Genomic DNA, 10654 nt, shown 5'->3' on the forward strand with positions numbered 1-10654 from the left:
GAAATATTCAGCAAAGAGGATTAATGCCTGCCACAATAATCATGGAACATACTTCTAGGGTTGTTGAGAGAATTAAAATAATGCAATTTGTAATCCGTTCTAAATGAATATAATAATGATGAGGATGGCGATGTTTATTAGTAGTAAGAACATTAAAAGACCCAAGTAAACTGTCAGCAAAGGAATAATCCCCATTCTAAATTGCTAATAAAAGGATAATGGAACATTTGATGTGCCGTCAATGTCAAGAAGGACCAAACCCTGGCTCTGCCACTAATTTGCTGTGTGATCTTAGGATATACACTCTTTGTCTCTGAGCTTCTAATGCCTCTTTTGCACACTAGGGGTCTCGGTCTCATGATTCAAGAATGAGCTGGGGATAGGCAGCGTGTAAATAAAAGCCATCAAGGGACTGGCTTTGGCTCACCCTCACTAGCTGGGGTGGTGGTGTGTCCCCCTTGGTGCTGAGCTCAGGAAAATCCTTGACATTGGAGCTGTCTGTGTCAGGCTTATGAATCTCAATCCCTAAATTATGGGTGACAGTGGCTTCTTAAAGAGGAAATGAATTGTTGCAACACAATCCAGCCATGTTGTATCGATATGATTAGCTAGTTATCCATGGAGTGCAGTAATTTGCTTTGATTTTTAAGTATCCGTTAGCAGCCAAGTCCTAATGAGGCGGCTCTAAATTGATTAGATACTCCAAGATACAGCACGGTTCACAGACTGTTTCAGAAAACTGTCAAGATCCTGAGACTGGCATTTCATTGGATTTAATGATTGCTGGAGAAGGTGTGCATCCCAGCCAGATACAATCACATTTGTCAGCATGATCCTTTTAAGCACAATTCAATTAAAGTGTTATTCTCTAATTTTATTAGAACCGGAGCCCAGAGCTAATGCAAGCTCTCGATATTGCGTCAGGAGGGGAGTGTGCACAATTTAATTTCCCTAATTGGAGTTTAGTGATCTAACATGCTTTTCATATCTTAATTCTTGGGATAATCTCCGGTTTCTGCACCTGCTACAATTCCTTTAATGGAAATGAGGAATCAGATGCAATGGTTACGCCTGGCGTGGAATCACTGGGTGATATCTGCCTCATTGAAGGGAATTTGCACATCTGGATCCTTTGCTTTTATCTGATCCTTCTCCATGGATCTTGGCCTTGACTTTGATAAGGAGCCTCTCTAACCTAGACTTGATCAGCTTTTCCAACCAAGCTGACAGTCTTAGAGGGAAGGTGATGGAAAGAAGATGGGCTACTTTGGGATCTCAGCTTCATCGGGCATCCATCCATGCATCTGATCCACACTCAGTAGGTGCCTACTCTGTGCTGGGCATGGTATTAGGTGCAGAGGGTACAACGTGAGCAAATCAGACATGGCCTCTGACGTCATGAACTGTGAGCTCGCTGGGGAGAGGGTCGTAGACAGTCATCACACAAATATTAAAACAATTGCCTTGTAATAAAGGATGTGAAGGGAAAGAAGGATGAAAGAAAGACCTCATCCCACTCCAGACTTAGTTGTAGGGATGGCCTCTAACAAGGTCCTGAAGATCCTGGCTGAGGACCAAGAAAAGTGCCATGAAGCCATCGTGTGGGATCCTCCCTCTGGCTCCACTGCCTCACCAGCCACCCCAAACCAGTCCCAGCCTTAGCGTTCAGGTCTTGGATGAAGCCCCAAGGTAAGGGAGAAGCTTGGAACATCTATGGATTTAAGAGTTGGCCATTCAGTGAGGTAGAAAGTGTCAAGAAATTAGGTTAGAGAGATAGCCAGGGGCCAGATCCCATATGACCTTAGGAGTCTCAGTTGACGTCTGTTGTCCTGATGCCCCAGGGTGGGCCATGAATTATAAGGCTAGGCCACCCACTTACATCAAAAGGGATGTTTTATTGCTAACGTTGTCTAGAATTGCTGGTTCATGGGGCTAAGAAAAAAAAGACTGTCATGATAAGAAAAATTGCTGGAGTTCCCTAGAGGCCTAGGAGTTAAGAATCTGGCATTGTCACTGCTGTGGGCAGGTTTAGTTCCTCACCCAGGAACTTGTGTATATGGCAGGTGCAGCCAAAAAAAAAAAAAGAGAGAGAGAGAGAGAAGAAGGGGAAGGAGAAGGATAAGAAGAAGAGGAAGGAGTTCCCATCGTGGCGCAGTGGTTAACGAAGCCGACTAGGAACCATGAGGTTGAGGGTTCGATCCCTGGCTTTGCTCAGTGGGTTAACGATCCAGCATTGCCGTGAGCTGTGGTGTAGGTTGCAGATGCGGCTCGGATCCCGAGTTGCTGTGGCTGTGGCGTAGGCCAGTGGCTACAGCTCCAATTCGACCCCTAGCCTGGGAACCTCCATATGCCGTGGGAGCGGCCCAAAGAAATGGCAAAAAGACAAAAAAAAAAAAAAAAAAGAAGAGGAAGAGGAAGAGGAAGAAGGAAAGAAAGAGGAAAAGGAAGAGGAAGAAGAAAAATTGCTAAAGTTTGCCTTGGGTTCTAAGTGCTCAGCACTTCTATGCATTATCATCTGATGCTCTCAATGGCCATAGGAGGGCACTGTGATTGTGTCCTTTCTACAGACGGGAAAACTGAGGCTTAGAGGGGCAATGTGAAAGGTCATGAGCTAGTAAGTAGCAGAGCAGGCTTTAAACCCAGCTTGGATGCCCCACAACCACCAGTGAATTGCCGGATGTCATAAACCTTCTCCTCACGCTCAATCCTGAAGTGCAAGGCCTGCTAAAAGCAGAGTTTCCACGTTGGACACCCCTGTGGACCCTACGCACCCCCTCCTCAGCTCTAGACTAGCCTAAGTCGGTCCAACTCCAGCCAGCTTTCAATGGCAGGATGACCGGGGCCTGCCTCATCCATGGCATGGTCACTTCTGGGACCCAGCCTGGCCACAGCAGCTGCTGCTGGACACTGTGCTGGTGAAATAACATCCAAGCAGTGGTTGCAGCTAGATGACAGGCAAGGTTGCTCCTTGCTGCTTAGAAATGTCTTCCCGTTGCACTCAGAACCAAACCTCGACTTCTTTTCATTGCCCACAAAACTGGAAAATCTGGCCCCTGATCTTTCTCCAATCCCTGTCCTAATACTTTCCCGTTCATGTGCTCCAGCCACTCGGATGGCCCTTCTGCTCCTCTCTTTGCTCTCAGTACCTTTGAACTTGCTGAACCCTCTGTCTAGGACATTCTCCATCTAGATCATTCTCTCCTAGGAGCCTCTTTCAAACCTGAGCTCAGACATCACCTCTCGAACAGGCTTTCCAGCCACTAGAAAGTATCCCTCCATCCTTGGTCCTATCCATCCATTCCATTTTTCTCATAGCACTTATCACTCTCTAACATTATCTGATGTATATAATTATTTGCTTATATTACCTCTCTCCCCTGACTAGAATGTGGTCCCATTAAGGCTGTCTTAGTCTGTCTTATTTACTACTTTTTTGCCTACTATGGTGCCTGGTGCACAGCAGACAACTGATAAATTTTTTTTATGGATGACTGTGTGAATAGGTGGATATGTGGATGGACAGACGGATGGATAGATGGATGGATGGATGGATGGATGGATGGATGGGTAGATGGATAGGTGGATGAAAAAGGCACTCAAGCCAAAGGAGGCCACGTGCAAGTTGATGCAGCAAAACTGAAGAGCAGGGGTGAGAGCAAAGGAACAAGGTACTTCCTCCTTTCCCAGCTCCTGCCCCCCAGGACCTGAGTCTCGGAGTTTCACCTCCTCATCACCTTCTCCAGTTTGTCACTCACGTGTGTCCCCCTGTGACAAAGCAACTCCCTCCTCTGCCTCCCGAGGTAAGACTTGCTAGCCCAAGTCTGTCAGAACTATCTGGTTTTGGACTGAAAACTAGCAACTTCTGCCCTGAGCCACCTAATGGGAAGAATGTAAAGAGAGGAGAAGAAATCCTTCAGAGACTGAGGGTGGGTGAGAAACATATTTTTTTCTGGGAGTAATCAGTAAAAACTAACACTTGCCTCGGTAGTCCTCCATGCCAGACCCTGTGCTAAGTTCTTCACATGAATTGACTCGTTTCGTTCTCCCCAAAACCCTAGGAGGTTGGGGATGGGGAAATATTTCCGGCAGATGAAGGATCTGGGGCATAGAGAGGTTAAGTAACCTGTCCAAGGTCACACAGCTAATAAACATTAGAGCTGGAATTTGAACTCACAAGGCCTGGCTGCCTTTAGAATCTTTGCTCTTAACATGCAGGAATTTATTTCAGCTTCCAAATCCTCCTGCGATGAGGTACCATCAGCACCTACGTTGTGGGGATAGTCAGATCGAGATGCAAGGAGAAAACGTGATGTGCCCAAGGTTTAAGCCTTATGAGTGGCAAGCTGACAGGCTCCTTCTATTTGGGTCTGGGACAGACAGCACCTCCCCAGGATGGAGACACAAGATGACAGATGGTAATGAACACTGAATGGGTACTTATCATGTGTCAGCCATAGTTCTAAGTGCTTAATATGTATGAACACAGGGAATCCTTATATGAACCCTATGAAAGAGCTATGGCTCATCTCCATTATACAGATTGGAAAACTGAGGCCCGGAGAGGTTAGCCAGGATCACACAGTGGCCAAGTAATGCAGGCTGGCTCCGGAGCCCTTCTGCTTTCCTACTTTATCTCTGAGACAAAAACAAAACAAAACAAAACAACAACAACAACAAACCCTCTTTAGCTCCTGAACCTTGTGTAAAATTCACATCTGGGTAGAGGACATGCATCTGGGGCAACACTGGCCTCCCCTGTTCTGAACAGTGCCAGAGGACAGCTGACAAAGCTCAGATCGGGGCTGGGGAGACACCCTTGGCTGGGACCACGAAGACCCAAGAATGAGACGTTCATGTCTGAGGCTTCCCCCAGGGGCTGGGTTCGCTAATGGAAACCCACAGCGTGTGCCAACAAAAGATGCTGCGATGGGGAAGGAAGGTGGGCACCTTGCTCTTGTCTGCGCAGGGGTGATCTTACTGTCAGAAACGATTAGGGGTCCTGTTTGTCTGTGAGCCAGCCTGGGGGCCAAGGTGGGGGGGGGGGTGAGGTGGGAAGATGAGAGGGGGGGCTATTAAACCGGAAAGAGACGCAGACTTATGAGAGGCCGGGAGAGGGGAAGGGGAGGGAGAGAGATGGGGGAAGGGGAGGGAGAGAGATGGAGAAAGAAGAGGGAGAAAGGAGACAGACATATTGAAGCAATTGGAAAAAAAAAAAAAAAAAGGTAAGAGGAGAGAGAATCGTTTTGAGGAAGGTTTTTAATCTCCCCTCCCCCATCTCCCTTGTCCCGCCCGTTTCCCTCCCAGCTCAAAGTTGTGGTTGTTATCCTATAAATAACAAATAGACTGAGACTGGCCTCTCGGAAAATGATTTAGGGGAAATAATTCAATTACTGTGTTCGTGAGCACTGGCCAAATAAAATGATTCTGGCCCCTTTTCATTCCAAGATGGGGCCGTGGCGGTGGAAGAAGGGCAGGCGGCCCATGTTATGGGCCTGCTGGTGGAATGATCTCTAGGGCTCTCTCTTGGGGAGGAAAGATTCATTTCATCTTCGTGTCTGACCATCCTGGCCAAGTAAGCACTTAGGACAGTGAAAAATAACATGTGGTTCCAGGAAGGGCACCAGAGAAATAAAGGCAGGCCTCCAGCCTCCACCCCCAAGTGGGAGCCCAGATGCCAGCCCCCAGGATGACAGGGAGCCCGGGACTCCCTTGAGATGCCAGGAAAATCCTCAGCCCTTGGCCCCATGGTTTTAGGGCAGGATCCTCTGCTACCCTCCTGGACCCCAGGGAAAGAGAGGCCGGCCTCTAGTGATGCCTGGTCCCCAACAGAGCTGGAGGGGGTGGGGGGGTGGGGAGGGCAGACCAAGGCTCATTTAGGATGCTGCCTGGATTTCAGGTGACTCCTGCAGAAAGACGAGCTTGTCCCCCACTGGAAGAGTAGCCTTTGATAACATCTAGCTCCTCAGTTCAGAGCTTTTGGTTAAAACTCTTCGCTCTGGATGGCCAGCCCCTGCAAAAGGCGTGCTAGTGGGATTTCTTTTTGTCTTTGTGTTTTAGAGCGATGGTGGTGGCGGTAGCTTGCTGTCTCTTCTTGGGGGGTGGCTCCTTCCTCCCTCCCTCCCTTCCTCCCTTTCTTGATCTCTCTCACTCCTTCTCTCCCAGACTTCCCCAGATATTGAGTGAGCACCGATCTGTGCCAAACCCCATTCTAAGCTCTGAGAACCCAGCCGCGAACAAGAACCAGGTCCCTGTTTTCATATAATTCACGTTCTATAAAGAAAGGATAGACCATGAACAAGCAAACTAACCCACAAGCAACAATGCTATCCATCGTGTTAAGCGCCATGAGAAAAGAAATGGACCAGGGTCACAGGGAGGGGTAGACTGGGGTGGAGCGGGCAGGGGGCACCGTGTGGCTGGACCGTCCAGTCGGGAACATCTCCAAGTGGGGTCTGGCACAAAGTGGGAGTGGGGAAGCAACTCTGAGTGGGGTCGGAAGGGGGTGAGGTTGGAGGGGAAGATGTGTGGTCAGATGGTGCGGGACTGGATTTAGCGCCGGGTGAGATGAGAGCGCTCTGGCTGCCCTGCGGGAAATGGACGTAGAGGCCATTATCCGGGTGAGAGGGGCAGGGTGGAGGCAGTGGAGAACGCAATTCTGGATGTTATTTTGCAGGTAGAGTGGGCCCAATTGGCTTAGGAGGTGGAGAGAGTGTGGTCATCCTGGGATGCCGTGATCACTAGGAGAACAGAATGGACGTCCCTACTTGGCAGCGCTGACCAGGAAGCCCTCACCCCCTGGTGGCAGTGGGCACCTCCACTGGGGGAGGGCGAGCTCATGCCAACACCTTGACCTTCCTCCCAGAGCTCTCTGGCCGCTGGTGGAGGAGGAGAAGGCCTTCCTAGTAGAGAGTTTACTCTTGCCACCCCTGCGGGGGCGGGGCTCTCTGCAAAGTGTTCTTACCCCCTTTTTGCACAAGGAAAAAAAAAAATAGGCCTGGATTTCCATTGATTCATCCTGAATCAATGCTTTTAAAAAATCTCACGCACACTTGGCTTAAGAGCCAAAACATGCATTTTATGTTTTGACATGGTGTCATCGATCGGAGGCACCCGTGTATGTGTGTGTGTGCGTGTGTGTGCCTGTGCATGCGCGCCCACGTGTGCCCCACCTGCCGAAGCACCCCCGCCCACCCCCAGCGGCCGACCTGGTCGCGGTGCGTCCTTAATGGCCTTGCCCCCGCCTGCACCTTAGATGCTTCCCCTGGCCCTCAGCACGGGGCCCTTTCTCAGGATTTTTGAAAGGATCGATAAGGTGCGGAGGCCTCCCGCTGCTGCCTGTCACTCACACTCCGCCAGACCATAAATTATGTATCGGTCTCTCTCTCTCTCTCTCTTTCTCTCTCTCTCTCCCCCACCCACACACTCTAATTTCTCTTGTATTCGTCGATGGCTCTGTGATGGTTGACCCTTTTTGGCCCTTGGAGGCAGGGGTACAGTTAAGCTTTAGTGAGGACGCGGATCCTGGTGGCAGGCTTAGGAAGAGGAGCTGGGATGGGGGAGAGGGGGGCGGCGGCAGCTGGCAATGAATGGAGAACTGAGGCGCTGGGGCTCTGAAGGCTGAGCTGCTTTCGGTGGTGCTGGGACCCTCCCATCCTCCCAGCCTAGGAAGTGAAAACATCTTTCTGGGGGAGAAGGGAGAGATTGAAGGCGGCATAAAATGTCATCTCTGCTGGGTCTCACTCTGGCTTTTGGACCAACAGGGAATTCTGCTAAGACTGGGACAAGCCAAGGATAGTGAAGACGGGGTACAGCATCCATTTGCTGGGGGAGCGGGCTTTCTTTCCGCAGAGCCTCCAGACCACCCATCCAGAATGCGGAGCCATGTGGTAGAAGAGCAGCGGGCTGGAAGGTCCCTCATTTATTGTGTATCTAGAGCCTGTTCCTTCTCCTCAAAGCTATAGCCAGGCAATCAAAGTAGCTAATATGTGTAACAGCTACCACTTATTGAGCAAGTGCTCTGTTCTGTTGCAGCTCATCTTCCCAGCAACCTCTGCATCATCACGATCCCTATTTAGCAGATGAGCAAACAGAGGCCAGAGAGGTTAAGTGAGTTACCCAAGATCACACAGCCAGAAGTGAGGGAGATCTGAACCTAGGCCTTTCCATGCCAGGGGCTGTGTTCCTAGTCACCTCCCACCCCAACCCCTGTGACTCTTGGAGCCCCTGAGGTGCCTTCCTGCCTTCTTCCTCTTTGATTCTCTTAGAGTCTGTCCCCATTGGTCTTGGCACTGTCGTCTCCCCAGTCCCTGCCCTCAGGGACAGGCTTGGGAAGAGCTGCTGGAATGGGGGAAGTAGGAGGTGAGCCTATAGCCCAGCCTCTCCTCCCTGTACCTTCTCTCTCCCACTCTCAATTTACACACTCACCATGGCTTCTTCTCTGTTGATGTGACAACGGCAACTAGGGTACTGGTATGTTTTCTCCTCCCAAGTAAATGTTTGCAATGAAACCTAGAAAAAGATTTGAGCCAGATGTCCAAGTTATAACCTGTGCCTTCCAGGATGACCTAGAGCAGATCCTTTCCTCCGTTTTGACCTTGGTGTCCTCATCTGTAAAATGGGTATAAGAAAATGCATGTTTTATATACCTCCTAATGGAGATGGGAAGGAGGGAGAGAAATGAGGTAATTTTTTTAAGATTCGAGTGGCTAATAAAGAGGAAATGTGTGGAAGCTCTGAAACATCAGACACATGAAACCGATTGGTGCAGATATTTGTGCAAAGCGTGTTTTACTCTCACTCCAGGGAATAAAATTCTAACAGATTCTTGGGGTGACACTGGAAGGGAAACTAAGAAGATAGTCTAGTTCTGCAGCTGTAGTGACCTCTGTCTACTAGTCTTGGAGTTCCAGTGAGACAGCTCTTTGGACAATGAACAGTGTTTTCGGGTTAGGAAAAATCACAATCTCTATGTCCACATTCCACTGATGTTAGTGGATCGTGTTAAGACCAAGACCTAGCCCTGAGACCGAGTCCCCAACCTCCCAGACTCAGGGCTGGAAGATCGTAGAAAGGAGGGGTCTCCAGCCCAGAGCTGGGAACCAAGCGGAGAGACCCATTTGTTCAGTATTCGTCCGTATGTTTATTCATCTATCTGTAAAGTACTTGGGACAGTGCCTGGCACATAGTAGGGGCCATGTAAGTGCTTGCCTTCATCACTCATTCTTCCTCTCACTCACTCACCAGCTCTCGCAGTCACAGGGCTGCTTGGCACAGCTCCAGGGGGATGACATTCACGTGTGTGAGGGCACCTTGTTCATTCCCTCTCTGAAGCCAGGCACTGAGTCTGGGCCTTTGGGTTTCACAGGTGAATAAAAGAGAGTCCCCCCACCACCCCAGGATCTCACAGTCGGTAGCAGAGGAGGTGAAGATATAACATATAGTAAGGATCATATATTATACTATTATGTAGTTTATAAGCATCAGTGCAGCCCCTAAAAACAAATAAAAAAAACAAACAAACAAAAAAGAAAAGAAAAGAAAGAAAAAAAAATCGGGAAAGGAGGGGGAGGAGGACAAGGAGGAGGGGGACGGACGAATCGGGATCTCAATTGCCTTCAGGGCTCAGGCAGGCCAAGGCAAGCAGGGACTCCTTGGCAGTTGAGAAATCTTGAAATGCCTGCCCCACCTGCAGGGGGCAGCAATGACCCATCTCCAGACAATGGTTTTTGTCCAGCAATACCTGGGCCAGGATTGCCAGGTCTTTGGACTTTTTTTGGAGAAGGTGGAAATCCAAAAAATTTTGGTGACGTTTTCTGATTTGTAAAAACCTAGTGGAAGTCAGACAAAGGGCAACTAGTTTGCACCTCTGGTTTGAGACTTACTGGAAGAAATCAATTCGTTCCCAGGGAAGACTTCATTTGAGCCTGACTTCGTAAGACTGACATGAAGATGGGCAGAAAGGATTGGCAGGCATCTTAGAGGGAAGCCAGCTCCTCTATATTGCTTCATAGATTAGGAAATTAAGGCCTTGGGGATGGGTCCCTTGTGGCTACTCGTTAAGAAGGGTTGGGAAAATGGGGAAGAATTTGGAAGATGAGGTTGGACACAAATTAAACAGGACCTTGAATGCCAGGTTGAGAAATGTGGGTGTGAATAAGCACGGATGCCTACAAGCTAACACGTCTGAGCATTGACCATGTGCCAGGTCCAATGCACCATCTCATTTAACCTTCATGAGACAATTACTCTCACCCCCATGTTACAGATGGGAAAACTGAGGCTGAGCGAAACGCGCCAAGTTCACAAAGCTGGTAAATGGTAGAGCAGGTCCTCAGACCTAGACCTTTGGACACCACTGCCCACCCCCCAAAAAAAACTGTGTCCTTGACCGTCATATCCTCCGGCAAAAGAAAAATGGAACAAGGGATTTTCACAAGACATTCCATCACCTCGACATCTTTTTAAATTCTCTAACTCACGTACTCCCAGGGCCCTGTTTTGTTTTATTGACTTGAAGATTAGGTTTCCACATTTCTTGAGAAGTCTCTCCCCGCCCCTTTTTAAACACAGCTGTCTTTGAGGGTGGGGAGGAGGAGTATTTTAAACAGGAGTTGTTTAACTAATTGCCAATTATCTCTGAATAGGGTATGGTTTC

This window comes from Phacochoerus africanus, chromosome 8 (assembly GCF_016906955.1).
Source record: "Phacochoerus africanus isolate WHEZ1 chromosome 8, ROS_Pafr_v1, whole genome shotgun sequence".
NCBI classification, from domain to species: Eukaryota; Metazoa; Chordata; class Mammalia; order Artiodactyla; family Suidae; genus Phacochoerus; species Phacochoerus africanus.